This window comes from Copadichromis virginalis, linkage group LG3, assembly GCF_057382275.1.
Source record: "Copadichromis virginalis isolate Kocher_CV1m ecotype Utaka linkage group LG3, C_Virginalis_male_GT1.1, whole genome shotgun sequence".
Classification (NCBI taxonomy): Eukaryota; Metazoa; Chordata; class Actinopteri; order Cichliformes; family Cichlidae; genus Copadichromis; species Copadichromis virginalis.
This window is the reverse complement of record NC_140620.1, coordinates 58,254,676-58,273,770: the sequence shown is the minus strand read 5'-3', so window position 1 is coordinate 58,273,770 and position 19,095 is coordinate 58,254,676. Positions and strand designations below refer to the sequence as shown.

Here is a 19,095-nt window from a genome sequence, read left to right as displayed (position 1 = left end):
GAGCCACAGGCCCTGGTGTGGTGTAAGTGGCCCCAGCCGGTCACTCAGGCCCTGGTGTGGTGTAGGTGGCATCAGCTAGCAGCCACAGGCCCTGGTGTGGTGTGAGTGGCCTCAGCCAGCAGCCACAGGCCCTGGTGTGGTCTAAGTGGCCTCAGCCAGTGCCACAGGCCCTGGTGTGGTGTAAGTGGCCTGAGCAAGAGCCACAGGCCCTGGTGTGGTGTAAGTGGCCTCAGCCAGCAGCCACAGGCCCTGGTGTGGTGTAAGTGGCCTGAGCAAGTGCCACAGGCCCTGGTGTGGTGTAAGTGGCCTGAGCAAGTGCCACAGGCCCTGGTGTGGTGTAAGTGGCCTCAATAGCAAATAAGGCCCTGGTGTGGTGTAAGTGGCCTGAGCAAGAACCACAGGGCCTGGTTTGGTGAAGATGGCCTCGGCCAGAAGCGCAGGGCCTGGTGTGATGTGAGTGGCCTGAGCAAGAGCCACAGGCCCTGGTGTGGTGTAAGTGGCCTCAGCCAGCAGCCACAGGCCCTGGTGTGGTGTAAGTGGCCTCAGCCAGAAGCCACAGGCACTGGTGTGGTGTAAGTGGCCTCAGCCAGCAGCCACAGGCCCTGGTGTGGTGTAAGTGGCCTCAATAGCAACTAAGGCCCTGGTGTGGTGTAAGTGGCTTCAGCCAGCAGCCACAGGCCCTGGTGTGGTGTAAGTGGCCTCAGCCAGCAGCCACAGGCCCTGGTGTGGTGTAGGTGGCCTCAGCCAGCAGCCACAGGCCCTGGTGTGGTGTAAGTGGCCTATATAGCAACTAAGGCCCTGGTGTGGTGTAAGTGGCTTCAGCCAGCAGCCACAGGCTCTGGTGTGGTGTAACTGGCCTCAGCCAGCAGCCACAGGCCCTGGTGTGGTGTAAGTGGCCTCAGCCAGAGCCACAGGCCCTGATGTGGTGTAAGTGGCCCCAGCCGGTCACTCAGGCCCTGGTGTGGTGTAGGTGGCATCAGCTAGCAGCACAAGACATTGGAAAACAGCCAAAAGCAGTGTCGTTAATGTGCCCTCATTAATGGGCAGCTGCTTTTGGTCTTTTAATACACCCCTTCTCTGGATCAAAAGCGGTTCAATGACATGAAAATGAAAGGCTTACAGCACCAGGTATTCCCAGGCAGTCTCCCATCCAAGTACTAACCAAGCCCAGCCCTGCTTAGCTTCCGAGATCAGACGAGGTCGGGCCTGCTCAGGGTGGTATGGCCGTAAGCTGCTGGCCCCAGCACAATGTCTCAATTTATGGATTCAAGTGATTAGGTGGCAAGTACCTGAAGTTACGAAGACAATCCTATAACCATACCTGCATGTTTGCATAATACCCTAACCCAAAGGCTCAGTTTGGCATTTATCCAACAGCACAGGCCCTGGATTGTTGAAGATGGCCTCACGAACCAGCACAGGGCCTGGTGTGTTGTACATGGCCACAGCAAGCAGCACAGGGCCTGGTTTGGTGAAGATGGCCTCGGCCAGAAGCGCAGGGCCTGGTGTGATGTGAGTGGCCTGAGCAAGAGCCACAGGCCTTGGTGTGGTGTAAGTGGCCTCAGCCAGCAGCCACAGGCCCTGGTGTGGTGTAAGTCGCCTCAGCCAGAAGCCACAGGCACTGGTGTGGTGTAAGTGGCCTCAGCCAGCAGCAAAAGGGCCCTGGTGTGGTGTAAGTGGCCTCAGCCAGCAGCCACAGGCCCTGGTGTGGTGTAGGTGGCCTCAGCCAGCAGCCACAGGCCCTGGTGTGGTGTAAGTGGCCTCAGCCAGCAGCCACAGGCCCTGGTGTGGTGTAAGTGGCCTCAGCCAGCAGCCACAGGCCCTGGTGTGGTGTAAGTGGCCTCAGCCAGTGCCACAGGCCCTGGTGTGGTGTAAGTGGCCTGAGCAAGAGCCACAGACCCTGGTGTGGTGTAATTGGCCTCAGCCAGCAGCCACAGGCCCTGGTGTGGTGTAAGTCGCCTCAGACAGAAGCCACAGGCACTGGTGTGGTGTAAGTGGCCTCAGCCAGCAGCAAAAGGGCCCTGGTGTGGTATAAGTCGCCTCAGCCAGCAGCCACAGGCCCTGGTGTGGTGTAGGTGGCCTCAGCCACCAGCCACAGGCCCTGGTGTGGTGTAAGTGGCCTCAGCCAGCAGCCACAGGCCCTGGTGTGGTGTAAGTGGCCTCAGCCAGCAGCCACAGGCCCTGGTGTGGTGTAAGTGGCCTCAGCCAGTGCCACAGGCCCTGGTGTGGTGTAAGTGGCCTGAGCAAGAGCCACAGGCCCTGGTGTGGTGTAAGTGGCCTGAGCAAGAGCCACAGACCCTGGTGTGGTGTAATTGGCCTCAATAGCAACTAATGCCCTGGTGTGGTGTAGGTGGCCTCAGCCAGCAGCCACAGGCCCTGGTGTGGTGTAAGTGGCCTGAGCAAGAGCCACAGGCCCTGGTGTGGTGTAAGTGGCCTGAGCAAGAGCCACAGACCCTGGTGTGGTGTAATTGGCCTCAATAGCAACTAATGCCCTGGTGTGGTGTAGGTGGCCTCAGCCAGCAGCCACAGGCCCTGGTGTGGTGAAAGTGGCCTCAGCCAGAGCCACAGGCCCTGATGTGGTGTAAGTGGCCCCAGCCGGTCACTCAGGCCCTTGTGTGGTGTAGGTTGCATCAGCTAGCAGCACAAGACATTGGAAAAGAGCCAAAAGCAGTGTCGTTAATGTGCCCTCATTAATGGGCAGCTGCTTTTGGTCTTTTAATACACCCCTTCTCTGGATCAAAAGCGGTTCAATGACATGAAAAATCAAAGGCTTACAGCACCAGGTATTCCCAGGCAGTCTCCCATCCAAGTACTAACCAAGCCCAGCCCTGCTTAGCTTCCGAGATCAGATGAGGTCAGGCGTGCTCAGGGTGGTATGGCCGTAAGCTGCTGGCTTCAGCACAATGTCTCAATTTATGGATTCAAGTGATTAGGTGGCAAGTACCTGAAGTTACGAAGACAATGCTATAATCATACCTGCATGTTTGCATAATACCCTAACCCAAAGGCTCAGTTTGGCATTTATCCAACAGCACAGGCCCTGGATTGTTGAAGATGGCCTCAGGAACCAGCACAGGGCCTGGTGTGTTGTACATGGCCACAGCAAGGAGCACAGGGCCTGGTTTGGTGAAGATGGCCTCGGCCAGAAGCGCAGGGCCTGGTGTGATGTGAGTGGCCTGAGCAAGAGCCACAGGCCTTGGTGTGGTGTAAGTGGCCTCAGCCAGCAGCCACAGGCCCTGGTGTGGTGTAAGTCGCCTCAGCCAGAAGCCACAGGCACTGGTGTGGTGTAAGTGGCCTCAGCCAGCAGCCACAGGCCCTGGTGTGGTGTAGGTGGCCTCAGCCAGCAGCCACAGGCCCTGGTGTGGTGTAGGTGGCCTCAGCCAGCAGCCACAGGCCCTGGTGTGGTGTAAGTGGCCTCAGCCAGCAGCCACAGGCCCTGGTGTGGTGTAAGTGGCCTGAGCAAGAGCCACAGGCCCTGGTGTGGTGTAAGTGGCCTGAGCAAGAGCCACAGACCCTGGTGTGGTGTAATTGGCCTCAATAGCAACTAATTCCCTGGTGTGGTGTAGGTGGCCTCAGCCAGCAGCCACAGGCCCTGGTGTGGTGTAAGTGGCCTCAGCCAGCAGCCACAGGCCCTGGTGTGGTGTAAGTCGCCTCAGCCAGAAGCCACAGGCACTGGTGTGGTGTAAGTGGCCTCAGCCAGCAGCAAAAGGGCCCTGGTGTGGTGTAAGTGGCCTCAGCCAGCAGCCACAGGCCCTGGTGTGGTGTAGGTGGCCTCAGCCAGCAGCCACAGGCCCTTGTGTGGTGTAATTGGCCTCAATAGCAACTAAGGCCCTGGTGTGGTGTAGGTGGCCTAAGCCAGCAGCCACAGGCCCTGGTGTGGTGTAAGTGGCCTCAGCCAGTGCCACAGGCCCTGGTGTGGTGTAAGTGGCCTGAGCAAGAGCCACAGACCCTGGTGTGGTGTAATTGGCCTCAATAGCAACTAAGGCCCTGGTGTGGTGTAGGTGGCCTCAGCCAGCAGCCACAGGCCCTGGTGTGGTGTAAGTGGCCTAAGCCAGAGCCACAGGCCCTGGTGTGGTGTAAGTGGCCTGAGCAAGAGCCACAGGGCCTGGTTTGGTGAAGATGGCCTCGGCCAGAAGCCACAGGCCCTGGTGTGGTGTAAGTGGCCTCAGCCAGCAGCCACAGGCACTGGTGTGGTGTAAGTGGCCTCAGCCAGCAGCAAAAGGGCCCTGGTGTGGTGTAAGTCGCCTCAGCCAGAAGCCACAGGCACTGGTGTGGTGTAAGTGGCCTCAGCCAGCAGCAAAAGGGCCCTGGTGTGGTGTAAGTCGCCTCAGCCAGCAGCCACAGGCCCTGGTGTGGTGTAGATGGCCTCAGCCAGCAGCCACAGGCCCTGGTGTGGTGTAAGTGGCCTCAGCCAGCAGCCACAGGCCCTGGTGTGGTCTAAGTGGCCTCAGCCAGAAGCACAGGGCCTGGTGTGATATGAGTGGCCTGAGCAAGAGCCACAGGCCCTGGTGTGGTGTAAGTGGCCTGAGCAAGAGCCACAGGCCCTGGTGTGGTGTAAGTGGCCTGAGCAAGAGCCACAGGCCCTGGTGTGGTGTAGGTGGCCTCAGCCAGCAGCCACAAGCCCTTGTGTGGTGTAAGTGGCCTCAGCCAGCAGCCACAGGCCCTGGTGTGGTGTAAGTGGCCTCAGCCAGTGCCACAGGCCCTGGTGTGGTGTAAGTGGCCTGAGCAAGAGCCACAGACCATGGTGTGGTGTAATTGGCCTCAATAGCAACTAAGGCCCTGGTGTGGTGTAGGTGGCCTAAGCCAGCAGCCACAGGCCCTGGTGTGGTGTAAGTGGCCTCAGCCAGCAGCCACAGGCCCTGGTGTGGTGTAAGTCGCCTCAGCCAGAAGCCACAGGCACTGGTGTGGTGTAAGTGGCCTCAGCCATCAGCAAAAGGGCCCTGGTGTGGTGTAAGTCGCCTCAGCCAGCAGCCACAGGCCCTGGTGTGGTGTAGATGGCCTCAGCCAGCAGCCACAGGCCCTGGTGTGGTGTAAGTGGCCTCAGCCAGCAGCCACAGGCCCTGGTGTGGTCTAAGTTGCCTCAGCCAGAAGCACAGGGCCTGGTGTGGTATGAGTGGCCTGAGAAAGAGCCACAGGCCCTGGTGTGGTGTAAGTGGCCTGAGCAAGAGCCACAGGCCCTGGTGTGGTGTAAGTGGCCTGAGCAAGAGCCACAGGCCCTGGTGTGGTGTAAGTGGCCTGAGCAAGAGCCACAGGCCCTGGTGTGGTGTAATTGGCCTCAATAGCAACTAAGGCCCTGGTTTGGTGTATGTGGCCTCAGCCAGCAAATAAGGCCGTGGTGTGGTGTAGGTGGCATCAGCTAGCAGCACAAGACATTGGAAAACAGCCAAAAGCAATGTCGTTAATGTGCCCTCATTAATGGGCAGCTGCTTTTGGTCTTTTAATACACCCCTTCTCTGGATCAAAAGCGGTTCAATGACATGAAAATGAAAGGCTTACAGCACCAGGTATTCCCAGGCAGTCTCCCATCCAAGTACTAACCAAGCCCAGCCCTGCTTAGCTTCCGAGATCAGACGAGGTCGGGCGTGCTCAGGGTGGTATGGCCGTAAGCTGCTGGCCCCAGCACAATGTCTCAATTTATGGATTCAAGTGATTAGGTGGCAAGTACCTGAAGTTACGAAGACAATCCTATAACCATACCTGCATGTTTGCATAATACCCTAACCCAAAGGCTCAGTTTGGCATTTATCCAACAGCACAGGCCCTGGATTGTTGAAGATGGCGTCAGGAACCAGCACAGGGCCTGGTGTGTTGTACATGGCCACAGCAAGCAGCACAGGGCCTGGTTTGGTGAAGATGGCCTCGGCCAGAAGCACAGGGCCTGGTGTGATATGAGTGGCCTGAGCAAGAGCCACAGGCCCTGGTGTGTTGTAAGTGGCCTCAGCCAGCAGCCACAGGCCCTGGTGTGGTGTAGGTGGCCTCAGCCAGCAGCCACAGGCCCTTGTGTGGTGTAATTGGCCTCAATAGCAACTAAGGCCCTGGTGTGGTGTAGGTGGCCTCAGCCAGCAGCCACAGGCCCTGGTGTGGTGTAAGTGGCCTCAGCCAGTGCCACAGGCCCTGGTGTGGTGTAAGTGGCCTGAGCAAGAGCCACAGACCCTGGTGTGGTGTAATTGGCCTCAATAGCAACTAAGGCCCTGGTGTGGTGTAGGTGGCCTCAGCCAGCAGCCACAGGCCCTGGTGTGGTGTAAGTGGCCTCAGCCAGCAGCCACAGGCCCTGATGTGGTGTAAGTGGCCCCAGCCGGTCACTCAGGCCCTGGTGTGGTGTAGGTGGCATCAGCCAGCAGCCACAGGCCCTGGTGTGGTGTAAGTCGCCTCAGCCAGAAGCCACAGGCACTGGTGTGGTGTAAGTGGCCTCAGCCAGCAGCAAAAGGGCCCTGGTGTGGTGTAAGTCGCCTCAGCCAGCAGCCACAGGCCCTGGTGTGGTGTAGGTGGCCTCAGCCAGCAGCCACAGGCCCTGGTGTGGTGTAAGTGGCCTCAGCCAGCAGCCACAGGCCCTGTTGTGGTGTAAGTGGCCTCAGCCAGCAGCCACAGGCCCTGGTGTGGTGTAAGTGGCCTCAGTCAGTGCCACAGGCCCTGGTGTGGTGTAAGTGGCCTGAGCAAGAGCCACAGACCCTGGTGTGGTATAATTGGCCTCAGCCAGCAGCCACAGGCCCTGGTGTGGTGTAAGTCGCCTCAGACAGAAGCCACAGGCACTGGTGTGGTGTAAGTGGCCTCAGCCAGCAGCAAAAGGGCCCTGGTGTGGTATAAGTCGCCTCAGCCAGCAGCCACAGGCCCTGGTGTGGTGTAGGTGGCCTCAGCCAGCAGCCACAGGCCCTGGTGTGGTGTAAGTGGCCTGAGCAAGAGCCACATACCCTGGTGTGGTGTAATTGGCCTCAATAGCAACTAATGCCCTGGTGTGGTGTAAGTGGCCTCAGCCAGCAGCCACAGGCCCTGGTGTGGTGTAAGTGGCCTCAGCCAGAGCCACAGGCCCTGATGTGGTGTAAGTGGCCCCAGCCGGTCACTCAGGCCCTGGTGTGGTGTAGGTGGCATCAGCTAGCAGCACAAGACATTGGAAAACAGCCAAAAGCAATGTCGTTAATGTGCCCTCATTAATGGGCAGCTGCTTTTGGTCTTTTAATACACCCCTTCTCTGGATCAAAAGCGGTTCAATGACATTAAAAAGAAAGGCTTACAGCACCAGGTATTCCCAGGCAGTCTCCCATCCAAGTACTAACCAAGCCCAGCCCTGCTCAGCTTCCGAGATCAGACGAGGTCGGGCGTGCTCAGGGTGGTATGGCCGTAAGCTGCTGGGCCCAGCACAATGTCTCAATTTATGGATTCAGGTGATTAGGTGGCAAGTACCTGAAGTTACGAAGACAATCCTATAACCCTACCTTCATGTTTGCATAATACCCTAACCCAAAGGCTCAGTTTAGCATTTATCCAACAGCACAGGCCCTGGATTGTTGAAGATGGCCTCAGGAACCAGCACAGGGCCTGGTGTGTTGTACATGGCCACAGCTAGCAGCACAGGGCCTGGTTTGGTGAAGATGGCCTCGGCCAGAAGCGCAGGGCCTGGTGTGATGTGAGTGGCCTGAGCAAGAGCCACAGGCCCTGGTGTGGTGTAATTGGCCTCAATAGCAACTAAGGCCCTGGTGTGGTGTAAGTGGCCTGAGCAAGAGCCACATACCCTGGTGTGGTGTAATTGGCCTCAATAGCAACTAAGGCCCTGGTGTGGTGTAGGTGGCCTCAGCCAGCAGCCACAGGCCCTGGTGTGGTGTAAGTGGCCTCAGCCAGAGCAACAGGCCCTGATGTGGTGTAAGTGGCCCCAGCCGGTCACTCAGGCCCTGGTGTGGTGTAGGTGGCATCAGCTAGCAGCACAAGACATTGGAAAACAGCCAAAAGCAATGTCGTTAATGTGCCCTCATTAATGGGGAGCTGCTTCTGGTCTTTTAATACACCCCTTCTCTGGATCAAAAGCGGTTCAATGACATGAAAATGAAAGGCTTACAGCACCAGGTATTCCCAGGCAGTCTCCCATCCAAGTACTAACCAAGCCCAGCCCTGCTTAGCTTCCGAGATCAGACGAGGTCGGGCGTGCTCAGGGTGGTATGGCCGTAAGCTGCTGGCCCCAGCACAATGTCTCAATTTATGGATTCAAGTGATTAGGTGGCAAGTACCTGAAGTTACGAAGACAATCCTATAACCATACCTGCATGTTTGCATAATACCCTAACCAAAAGGCTCAGTTTGGCATTTATCCAACAGCACAGGCCCTGGATTGTTGAAGATGGCCTCAAGAACCAGCACAGGACCTGGTGTGTTTTACATGGCCACAGCAAGCAGCACAGGGCCTGGTTTGGTGAAGATGGCCTCAGCAGGCAGCCACAGGCCCTGGTTTGGTGTAAGTGGCCTCAGCTAGCAGCCACAGGCCCTGGTGTGGTGTGAGTGGCCTCAGCCAGCAGCCACAGGCCCTGGTGTGGTCTAAGTGGCCTCAGCCAGTGCCACAGGCCCTGGTGTGGTGTAAGTGGCCTAAGCCAGAGCCACAGGCCCTGGTGTGGTGTAAGTGGCCTCAATAGCAAATAAGGCCCTGGTGTGGTGTAAGTGGCCTGAGCAAGAACCACAGGGCCTGGTTTGGTGAAGATGGCCTCGGCCAGAAGCGCAGGGCCTGGTGTGATGTGAGTGGCCTGAGCAAGAGCCACAGGCCCTGGTGTGGTGTAAGTGGCCTCAGCCAGCAGCCACAGGCCCTGGTGTGGTGTAAGTGGCCTCAGCCAGAAGCCACAGGCACTGGTGTGGTGTAAGTGGCCTCAGCCAGCAGCAAAAGGGCCCTGGTGTGGTGTAGGTGGCCTCAGCCAGCAGCCACAGGCCCTGGTGTGGTGTAAGTGGCCTCAATAGCAACTAAGGCCCTGGTGTGGTGTAAGTGGCTTCAGCCAGCAGCCACAGGCCCTGGTGTGGTGTAAGTGGCCTCAGCCAGCAGCCACAGGCCCTGGTGTGGTGTAGGTGGCCTCAGCCAGCAGCCACAGGCCCTGGTGTGGTGTAAGTGGCCTCAATAGCAACTAAGGCCCTGGTGTGGTGTAAGTGGCTTCAGCCAGCAGCCACAGGCTCTGGTGTGGTGTAACTGGCCTCAGCCAGCAGCCACAGGCCCTGATGTGGTGTAAGTGGCCCCAGCCGGTCACTCAGGCCCTGGTGTGGTGTAGGTGGCATCAGCCAGCAGCCACAGGCCCTGGTGTGGTGTAAGTCGCCTCAGCCAGAAGCCACAGGCACTGGTGTGGTGTAAGTGGCCTCAGCCAGCAGCAAAAGGGCCCTGGTGTGGTGTAAGTCGCCTCAGCCAGCAGCCACAGGCCCTGGTGTGGTGTAGGTGGCCTCAGCCAGCAGCCACAGGCCCTGGTGTGGTGTAAGTGGCCTCAGCCAGCAGCCACAGGCCCTGGTGTGGTGTAAGTGGCCTCAGCCAGCAGCCACAGGCCCTGGTGTGGTGTAAGTGGCCTCAGCCAGTGCCACAGGCCCTGGTATGGTGTAAGTGGCCTGAGCAAGAGCCACAGACCCTGGTGTGGTATAATTGGCCTCAGCCAGCAGCCACAGGCCCTGGTGTGGTGTAAGTGGCCTCAGCCAGTGCCACAGGCCCTGGTGTGGTGTAAGTGGCCTGAGCAAGAGCCACAGGCCCTGGTGTGGTGTAAGTGGCCTGAGCAAGAGCCACAGACCCTGGTGTGGTGTAATTGGCCTCAATAGCAACTAATGCCCTGGTGTGGTGTAGGTGGCCTCAGCCAGCAGCCACAGGCCCTGGTGTGGTGTAAGTGGCCTGAGCAAGAGCCACAGGCCCTGGTGTGGTGTAAGTGGCCTGAGCAAGAGCCACAGACCCTGGTGTGGTGTAATTGGCCTCAATAGCAACTAATGCCCTGGTGTGGTGTAGGTGGCCTCAGCCAGCAGCCACAGGCCCTGGTGTGGTGAAAGTGGCCTCAGCCAGAGCCACAGGCCCTGATGTGGTGTAAGTGGCCCCAGCCGGTCACTCAGGCCCTTGTGTGGTGTAGGTTGCATCAGCTAGCAGCACAAGACATTGGAAAAGAGCCAAAAGCAGTGTCGTTAATGTGCCCTCATTAATGGGTAGCTGCTTTTGGTCTTTTAATACACCCCTTCTCTGGATCAAAAGCGGTTCAATGACATGAAAATCAAAGGGTTACAGCACCAGGTATTCCCAGGCAGTCTCCCATCCAAGTACTAACCAAGCCCAGCCATGCTTAGCTTCCGAGATCAGACGAGGTCGGGCGTGCTCAGGGTGGTATGGCCGTAAGCTGCTGGCTCCAGCACAATGTCTCAATTTATGGATTCAAGTGATTAGGTGGCAAGTACCTGAAGTTACGAAGACAATGCTATAACCATACCTGCATGTTTGCATAATACCCTAACCCAAAGGCTCAGTTTGGCATTTATCCAACAGCACAGGCCCTGGATTGTTGAAGATGGCCTCAGGAACCAGCACAGGGCCTGGTGTGTTGTACATGGCCACAGCAAGGAGCACAGGGCCTGGTTTGGTGAAGATGGCCTCGGCCAGAAGCGCAGGGCCTGGTGTGATGTGAGTGGCCTGAGCAAGAGCCACAGGCCTTGGTGTGGTGTAAGTGGCCTCAGCCAGCAGCCACAGGCCCTGGTGTGGTGTAAGTGGCCTCAGCCAGCAGCCACAGGCCCTGGTGTGGTGTAGGTGGCCTCAGCCAGCAGCCACAGGCCCTGGTGTGGTGTAGGTGGCCTCAGCCAGCAGCCACAGGCCCTGGTGTGGTGTAAGTGGCCTCAGCCAGCAGCCACAGGCCCTGGTGTGGTGTAAGTGGCCTGAGCAAGAGCCACAGGCCCTGGTGTGGTGTAAGTGGCCTGAGCAAGAGCCACAGACCCTGGTGTGGTGTAATTGGCCTCAATAGCAACTAATGCCCTGGTGTGGTGTAGGTGGCCTCAGCCAGCAGCCACAGGCCCTGGTGTGGTGTAAGTGGCCTCAGCCAGCAGCCACAGGCCCTGGTGTGGTGTAAGTGGCCTCAGCCAGCAGCAAAAGGGCCCTGGTGTGGTGTAAGTGGCCTCAGCCAGCAGCCACAGGCCCTGGTGTGGTGTAGGTGGCCTCAGCCAGCAGCCACAGGCCCTTGTGTGGTGTAATTGGCCTCAATAGCAACTAAGGCCCTGGTGTGGTGTAGGTGGCCTAAGCCAGCAGCCACAGGCCCTGGTGTGGTGTAAGTGGCCTCAGCCAGTGCCACAGGCCCTGGTGTGGTGTAAGTGGCCTGAGCAAGAGCCACAGACCCTGGTGTGGTGTAATTGGCCTCAATAGCAACTAAGGCCCTGGTGTGGTGTAGGTGGCCTCAGCCAGCAGCCACAGGCCCTGGTGTGGTGTAAGTGGCCTCAATAGCAACTAAGGCCCTGGTGTGGTGTAAGTGGCTTCAGCCAGCAGCCACAGGCTCTGGTGTGGTGTAACTGGCCTCAGCCAGCAGCCACAGGCCCTGGTGTGGTGTAAGTGGCCTCAGCCAGAGCCACAGGCCCTGATGTGGTGTAAGTGGCCCCAGCCGGTCACTCAGGCCCTGGTGTGGTGTAGGTGGCATCAGCTAGCAGCACAAGACATTGGAAAACAGCCAAAAGCAGTGTCGTTAATGTGCCCTCATTAATGGGCAGCTGCTTTTGGTCTTTTAATACACCCCTTCTCTGGATCAAAAGCAGTTCAATGACATGAAAATGAAAGGCTTACAGCACCAGGTATTCCCAGGCAGTCTCCCATCCAAGTACTAACCAAGCCCAGCCCTGCTTAGCTTCCGAGATCAGACGAGGTCGGGCGTGCTCAGGGTGGTATGGCCGTAAGCTGCTGGGCCCAGCACAATGTCTCAATTTATGGATTCAAGTGATTAGGTGGCAAGTACCTGAAGTTACGAAGACAATCCTATAACCATACCTGCATGTTTGCATAATACCCTAACCCAAAGGCTCAGTTTGGCATTTATCCAACAGCACAGGCCCTGGATTGTTGAAGATGGCCTCAGGAAACAGCACAGGGCCTGGTGTGTTGTACATGGCCACAGCAAGCAGCACAGGGCCTGGTTTGGTGAAGATGGCCTCAGCCAGAAGCACAGGGCCTGGTGTGATATGAGTGGCCTGAGCAAGAGCCACAGGCCCTGGTGTGGTGTAAGTGGCCAGAGCAAGAGCCACAGGCCCTGGTGTGGTGTAAGTGGCCTGAGCAAGAGCCACAGGCCCTGGTGTGGTGTAGGTGGCCTCAGCCAGCAGCCACAGGCCCTGGTGTGGTGTAGGTGGCCTCAGCCAGCAGCCACAAGCCCTTGTGTGGTGTAAGTGGCCTCAGCCAGCAGCCACAGGCCCTGGTGTGGTGTAAGTGGCCTCAGCCAGTGCCACAGGCCCTGGTGTGGTGTAAGTGGCCTGAGCAAGAGCCACAGACCATGGTGTGGTGTAATTGGCCTCAATAGCAACTAACGCCCTGGTGTGGTGTAGGTGGCCTAAGCCAGCAGCCACAGGCCCTGGTGTGGTGTAAGTGGCCTCAGCCAGCAGCCACAGGCCCTGGTGTGGTGTAAGTCGCCTCAGCCAGAAGCCACAGGCACTGGTGTGGTGTAAGTGGCCTCAGCCAGCAGCAAAAGGGCCCTGGTGTGGTGTAAGTCGCCTCAGCCAGCAGCCACAGGCCCTGGTGTGGTGTAGATGGCCTCAGCCAGCAGCCACAGGCCCTGGTGTGGTGTAAGTGGCCTCAGCCAGCAGCCACCGGCCCTGGTTTGGTCTAAGTTGCCTCAGCCAGAAGCACAGGGCCTGGTGTGATATGAGTGGCCTGAGAAAGAGCCACAGGCCCTGGTGTGGTGTAAGTGGCCTGAGCAAGAGCCACAGGCCCTGGTGTGGTGTAAGTGGCCTGAGCAAGAGCCACAGGCCCTGGTGTGGTGTAATTGGCCTCAATAGCAACTAAGGCCCTGGTTTGGTGTATGTGGCCTCAGCCAGCAAATAAGGCCGTGGTGTGGTGTAGGTGGCATCAGCTAGCAGCACAAGACATTGGAAAACAGCCAAAAGCAATGTCGTTAATGTGCCCTCATTAATGGGCAGCTGCTTTTGGTCTTTTAATACACCCCTTCTCTGGATCAAAAGCGGTTCAATGACATGAAAATGAAAGGCTTACAGCACCAGGTATTCCCAGGCAGTCTCCCATCCAAGTACTAACCAAGCCCAGCCCTGCTTAGCTTCCGAGATCAGACGAGGTCGGGCGTGCTCAGGGTGGTATGGCCGTAAGCTGCTGGGCCCAGCACAATGTCTCAATTTATGGATTCAAGTGATTAGGTGGCAAGTACCTGAAGTTACGAAGACAATCCTATAACCATACCTGCATGTTTGCATAATACCCTAACCCAAAGGCTCAGTTTGGCATTTATCCAACAGCACAGGCCCTGGATTGTTGAAGATGGCCTCAAGAACCAGCACAGGACCTGGTGTGTTTTACATGGCCACAGCAAGCAGCACAGGGCCTGGTTTGGTGAAGATGGCCTCAGCAAGCAGCCACAGGCCCTGGTTTGGTGTAAGTGGCCTCAGCCAGCAGCCACAGGCCCTGGTGTGGTGTAAGTGGCCTCAGCCAGCAGCCACAGGCCCTGGTGTGGTCTAAGTGGCCTCAGCCAGTGCCACAGGCCCTGGTGTGGTGTAAGTGGCCTGAGTAAGAGCCACAGGCCCTGGTGTGGTGTAAGTGGCCTCAGCCAGCAGCCACAGGCCCTGGTGTGGTGTAGGTGGCCTCAGCCAGCAGCCACAGGCCCTTGTGTGGTGTAATTGGCCTCAATAGCAACTAAGGCCCTGGTGTGGTGTAGGTGGCCTCAGCCAGCAGCCACAGGCCCTGGTGTGGTGTAAGTGGCCTCAGCCAGTGCCACAGGCCCTGGTGTGGTGTAAGTGGCCTGAGCAAGAGCCACAGACCCTGGTGTGGTGTAATTGGCCTCAATAGCAACTAAGGCCCTGGTGTGGTGTAGGTGGCCTCAGCCAGCAGCCACAGGCCCTGGTGTGGTGTAAGTGGCCTCAGCCAGCAGCCACAGGCCCTGGTGTGGTGTAAGTGGCATCAGCTAGCAGCACAAGACATTGGAAAACAGCCAAAAGCAATGTCGTTAATGTGCCCTCATTAATGGGGAGCTGCTTTTGGTCTTTTAATACACCCCTTCTCTGGATCAAAAGCGGTTCAATGACATGAAAATGAAAGGCTTACAGCACCAGGTATTCCCAGGCAGTTTCCCATCCAAGTACTAACCAAGCCCAGCCCTGCTCAGCTTCCGAGATCAGACGAGGTCGGGCGTGCTCAGGGTGTTATGGCCGTAAGCTGCTGGCACCAGCACAATGTCTCAATTTATGGATTCAGGTGATTAGGTGGCAAGTACCTGAAGTTACGAAGACAATCCTATAACCCTACCTTCATGTTTGCATAATACCCTAACCCAAAGGCTCAGTTTAGCATTTATCCAACAGCACAGGCCCTGGATTGTTGAAGATGGCCTCAGGAACCAGCACAGGGCCTGGTGTGTTGTACATGGCCACAGCAAGCAGCACAGGGCCTGGTTTGGTGAAGATGGCCTCGGCCAGAAGCGCAGGGCCTGGTGTGATGTGAGTGGCCTGAGCAAGAGCCACAGGCCCTGGTGTGGTGTAAGTCGCCTCAGACAGAAGCCACAGGCACTGGTGTGGTGTAAGTGGCCTCAGCCAGCAGCAAAAGGGCCCTGGTGTGGTGTAAGTTGCCTCAGCCAGCAGCCACAGGCCCTGGTGTGGTGTAGTTGGCCTCAGCCACCAGCCACAGGCCCTGGTGTGGTGTAAGTGGCCTCAGCCAGCAGCCACAGGCCCTGGTGTGGTGTAAGTGGCCTCAGCCAGCAGCCACAGGCCCTGGTGTGGTGTAAGTGGCCTCAGCCAGTGCCACAGGCCCTGGTGTGGTGTAAGTTGCCTGAGCAAGAGCCACAGGCCCTGGTGTGGTGTAAGTGGCCTGAGCAAGAGCCACAGACCCTGGTGTGGTGTAATTGGCCTCAATAGCAACTAATGCCCTGGTGTGGTGTAGGTGGCCTCAGCCAGCAGCCACAGGCCCTGGTGTGGTGTAAGTGGCCTGAGCAAGAGCCACAGGCCCTGGTGTGGTGTAAGTGGCCTGAGCAAGAGCCACAGACCCTGGTGTGGTGTAATTGGCCTCAATAGCAACTAATGCCCTGGTGTGGTGTAGGTGGCCTCAGCCAGCAGCCACAGGCCCTGGTGTGGTGTAAGTGGCCTCAGCAAGAGCCACAGGCCCTGATGTGGTGTAGGTGGCCTCAGCCAGCAGCCACAGGCCCTGGTGTGGTGTAAGTCGCCTCAGCCAGAAGCCACAGGCACTGGTGTGGTGTAAGTGGCCTCAGCCAGCAGCCACAGGCCCTGGTGTGGTGTAGGTGGCCTCAGCCAGCAGCCACAGGCCCTGGTGTGGTGTAGGTGGCCTCAGCCAGCAGCCACAGGCCCTGGTGTGGTGTAAGTGGCCTCAGCCAGCAGCCACAGGCCCTGGTGTGGTGTAAGTGGCCTGAGCAAGAGCCACAGGCCCTGGTGTGGTGTAAGTGGCCTGAGCAAGAGCCACAGACCCTGGTGTGGTGTAATTGGCCTCAATAGCAACTAATGCCCTGGTGTGGTGTAGGTGGCCTCAGCCAGCAGCCACAGGCCCTGGTGTGGTGTAAGTGGCCTCAGCCAGCAGCCACAGGCCCTGGTGTGGTGTAAGTGGCCTGAGCCAGCAGCAAAAGGGCCCTGGTGTGGTGTAAGTGGCCTCAGCCAGCAGCCACAGGCCCTTGTGTGGTGTAATTGGCCTCAATAGCAACTAAGGCCCTGGTGTGGTGTAGGTGGCCTCAGCCAGCAGCCACAGGCCCTGGTGTGGTGTAAGTGGCCTCAGCCAGTGCCACAGGCCCTGTTGTGGTGTAAGTGGCCTGAGCAAGAGCCACAGACCCTGGTGTGGTGTAATTGGCCTCAATAGCAACTAAGGCCCTGGTGTGGTGTAGGTGGCCTCAGCCAGCAGCCACAGGCCCTGGTGTGGTGTAAGTGGCCTCAGCCAGCAGCCACAGGCCCTTGTGTGGTGTAATTGGCCTCAATAGCAACTAAGGCCCTGGTTTGGTGTATGTGGCCTCAGCCAGCAAATAAGGCCGTGGTGTGGTGTAGGTGGCATCAGCTAGCAGCACAAGACATTGGAAAACAGCCAAAAGCAATGTCGTTAATGTACCCTCATTAATGGGCAGCTGCTTTTGGTCTTTTAATACACCCCTTCTCTGGATCAAAAGCGGTTCAATGACATGAAAAAGAAAGGCTTACAGCACCAGGTATTCCCAGGCAGTCTCCCATCCAAGTACTAACCAAGCCCAGCCCTGCTTAGCTTCCGAGATCAGACGAGGTCGGGCGTGCTCAGGGTGGTATGGCCGTAAGCTGCTGGCCCCAGCACAATGTCTCAATTTATGGATTCAAGTGATTAGGTGGCAAATACCTGAAGTTACGAAGACAATCCTATAACCATACCTGCATGTTTGCATAATACCCTAACCCAAAGGCTCAGTTTGGCATTTATCCAACAGCACAGGCCCTGGATTGTTGAAGATGGCCTCAAGAACCAGCACAGGACCTGGTGTGTTTTACATGGCCACAGCAAGCAGCACAGGGCCTGGTTTGGTGAAGATGGCCTCAGCAAGCAGCCACAGGCCCTGGTTTGGTGTAAGTGGCCTCAGCCAGCAGCCACAGGCCCTGGTGTGGTGTAAGTGGCCTCAGCCAGCAGCCACAGGCCCTGGTGTGGTCTAAGTGGCCTCAGCCAGTGCCACAGGCCCTGGTGTGGTGTAAGTGGCCTGAGTAAGAGCCACAGGCCCTGGTGTGGTGTAAGTGGCCTCAGCCAGCAGCCACAGGCCCTGGTGTGGTGTAAGTGGCCTGAGCAAGTGCCACAGGCCCTGGTGTGGTGTAAGTGGCCTAAGCCAGAGCCACAGGCCCTGGTGTGGTGTAAGTGGCCTGAGCAAGAGCCACAGGGCCTGGTTTGGTGAAGATGGCCTCAGCCAGAAGCGCAGGGCCTGGTGTGATGTGAGTGGCCTGAGCAAGAGCCACAGGCCCTGGTGTGGTGTAAGTGGCCTCAGCCAGCAGCCACAGGCCCTGGTGTGGTGTAAGTCGCCTCAGACAGAAGCCACAGGCACTGGTGTGGTGTAAGTGGCCTCAGCCAGCAGCAAAAGGGCCCTGGTGTGGTGTAAGTCGCCTCAGCCAGCAGCCACAGGCCCTGGTGTGGTGTAGATGGCCTCAGCCAGCAGCCACAGGCCCTGGTGTGGTGTAAGTGGCCTCAGACAGCAGCCACAGGCCCTGGTGTGGTGTAGGTGGCCTCAGCCAGCAGCCACAGGCCCTGGTGTGGTGTAAGTGGCCTCAGCCAGCAGCCACAGGCCCTGGTGTGGTGTAAGTGGCCTGAGCAAGAGCCACAGGCCCTGGTGTGGTGTAATTGGCCTCAGCCAGCAGCCACAGGCCCTGGTGTGGTGTAAGTCGCCTCAGACAGAAGCCACAGGCACTGGTGTGGTGTAAGTGGCCTCAGCCAGCAGCAAAAGGGCCCTGGTGTGGTGTAAGTGGCCTCAGCCAGCAGCCACAGGCCCTGGTGTGGTGTAAGTGGCCTCAATAGCAACTAAGGCCCTGGTGTGGTGTAAGTGGCTTCAGCCAGCAGCCACAGGCCCTGGTGTGGTGTAAGTGGCCTCAGCCAGCAGCCACAGGCCCTGGTGTGGTGTAGGTGGCCTCAGCCAGCAGCCACAGGCCCTGGTGTGGTGTAAGTGGCCTCAATAGCAACTAAGGCCCTGGTGTGGTGTAAGTGGCTTCAGCCAGCAGCCACAGGCTCTGGTGTGGTGTAACTGGCCTCAGCCAGCAGCCACAGGCCCTGGTGTGGTGTAAGTGGCCTGAGCAAGAGCCACAGGCCCTGGTGTGGTGTAAGTGGCCTGAGCAAGAGCCACAGACCCTGGTGTGGTATAATTGGCCTCAATAGCAACTAATGCCCTGGTGTGGTGTAGGTGGCCTCAGCCAGCAGCCACAGGCCCTGGTGTGGTGTAAGTGGCCTGAGCAAGAGCCACAGGCCCTGGTGTGGTGTAAGTGGCCTGAGCAAGAGCCACAGACCCTGGTGTGGTGTAATTGGCCTCAATAGCAACTAATGCCCTGGTGTGGTGTAGGTGGCCTCAGCCAGCAGCCACAGGCCCTGGTGTGGTGAAAGTGGCCTCAGCCAGAAGCCACATGCACTGGTGTGTTGTAAGTGGCCTCAGCCAGCAGCAAAAGGGCCCTGGTGTGGTGTAGGTGGCCTCAGCCAGCAGCCACAGGCCCTGGTGTGGTGTAAGTGGCCTCAATAGCAACTAAGGCCCTGGTGTGGTGTAAGTGGCTTCAGCCAGCAGCCACAGGCCCTGGTGTGGTGTAAGTGGCCTCAGCCAGCAGCCACAGGCCCTGGTGTGGTGTAGGTGGCCTCAGCCAGCAGCCACAGGCCCTGGTGTGGTGTAAGTGGCCTCAATAGCAACTAAGGCCCTGGTGTGGTGTAAGTGGCTTCAGCCAGCAGCCACAGGCTCTGGTGTGGTGTAACTGGCCTCAGCCAGCAGCCACAGGCCCTGGTGTGGTGTAAGTGGCCTCAGCCAGAGCCACAGGCCCTGATGTGGTGTAAGTGGCCCCAGCCGGTCACTCAGGCCCTGGTGTGGTGTAGGTGGCATCAGCTAGCAGCACAAAACATTGGAAAACAGCCAAAAGCAGTGTCGTTAATGTGCCCTCATTAATGGGGAGCTGCTTCTGGTCTTTTAATACACCCCTTCTCTGGATCAAAAGCGGTTCAATGACATGAAAATTAAAGGCTTACAGCACCAGGTATTCCCAGGGAGTCTCCCATCCAAGTACTAACCAAGCCCAGCCCTGCTTAGCTTCCGAGATCAGACGAGGTCCGGCGTGCTCAGGGTGGTATGGCCGTAAGCTGCTGGGCCCAGCACAATGTCTCAATTTATGGATTCAAGTGATTAGGTGGCAAGTACCTGAAGTTACGAAGACAATCCTATAACCATACCTGCATGTTTGCATAATACCCTAACCCAAAGGCTCAGTTTGGCATTTATCCAACAGCACAGGCCCTGGATT

At 57.9% G+C, this 19,095-nt stretch overlaps 6 non-coding genes and 5 pseudogenes across 6 annotated transcripts; all 11 read right to left on the bottom strand.

Annotated features, from left to right (window-relative positions):
- Positions 1-1,113: 1,113 nt before the first annotated feature.
- On the bottom strand, positions 1,114-1,232 carry LOC146715746 (5S ribosomal RNA; annotated as a pseudogene).
- Positions 1,233-2,768: 1,536 nt separating this feature from the next.
- On the bottom strand, positions 2,769-2,887 carry LOC146715745 (5S ribosomal RNA). The gene has a single exon (XR_014919866.1). It is a non-coding gene; the product is annotated as a 5S ribosomal RNA (ribosomal RNA).
- A 2,602-nt stretch (positions 2,888-5,489) lies between these two features.
- Positions 5,490-5,608, bottom strand: LOC146715744 (5S ribosomal RNA). Its single transcript, XR_014919576.1, has one exon. It is a non-coding gene; the product is annotated as a 5S ribosomal RNA (ribosomal RNA).
- Positions 5,609-7,222: 1,614 nt separating this feature from the next.
- On the bottom strand, positions 7,223-7,341 carry LOC146715743 (5S ribosomal RNA; annotated as a pseudogene).
- A 699-nt stretch (positions 7,342-8,040) lies between these two features.
- Positions 8,041-8,159, bottom strand: LOC146715742 (5S ribosomal RNA). The gene has a single exon (XR_014919575.1). It is a non-coding gene; the product is annotated as a 5S ribosomal RNA (ribosomal RNA).
- A 2,045-nt stretch (positions 8,160-10,204) lies between these two features.
- Positions 10,205-10,323, bottom strand: LOC146715741 (5S ribosomal RNA; annotated as a pseudogene).
- Positions 10,324-11,736: 1,413 nt separating this feature from the next.
- LOC146715740 (5S ribosomal RNA) lies at positions 11,737-11,855 on the bottom strand. Its single transcript, XR_014919574.1, has one exon. It is a non-coding gene; the product is annotated as a 5S ribosomal RNA (ribosomal RNA).
- A 1,294-nt stretch (positions 11,856-13,149) lies between these two features.
- Positions 13,150-13,268, bottom strand: LOC146715739 (5S ribosomal RNA). The gene has a single exon (XR_014919573.1). It is a non-coding gene; the product is annotated as a 5S ribosomal RNA (ribosomal RNA).
- Positions 13,269-14,208: 940 nt separating this feature from the next.
- LOC146715738 (5S ribosomal RNA) lies at positions 14,209-14,327 on the bottom strand (annotated as a pseudogene).
- Positions 14,328-16,292: 1,965 nt separating this feature from the next.
- LOC146715737 (5S ribosomal RNA) lies at positions 16,293-16,411 on the bottom strand. Its single transcript, XR_014919572.1, has one exon. It is a non-coding gene; the product is annotated as a 5S ribosomal RNA (ribosomal RNA).
- Positions 16,412-18,816: 2,405 nt separating this feature from the next.
- Positions 18,817-18,935, bottom strand: LOC146715736 (5S ribosomal RNA; annotated as a pseudogene).
- Positions 18,936-19,095: the final 160 nt, after the last annotated feature.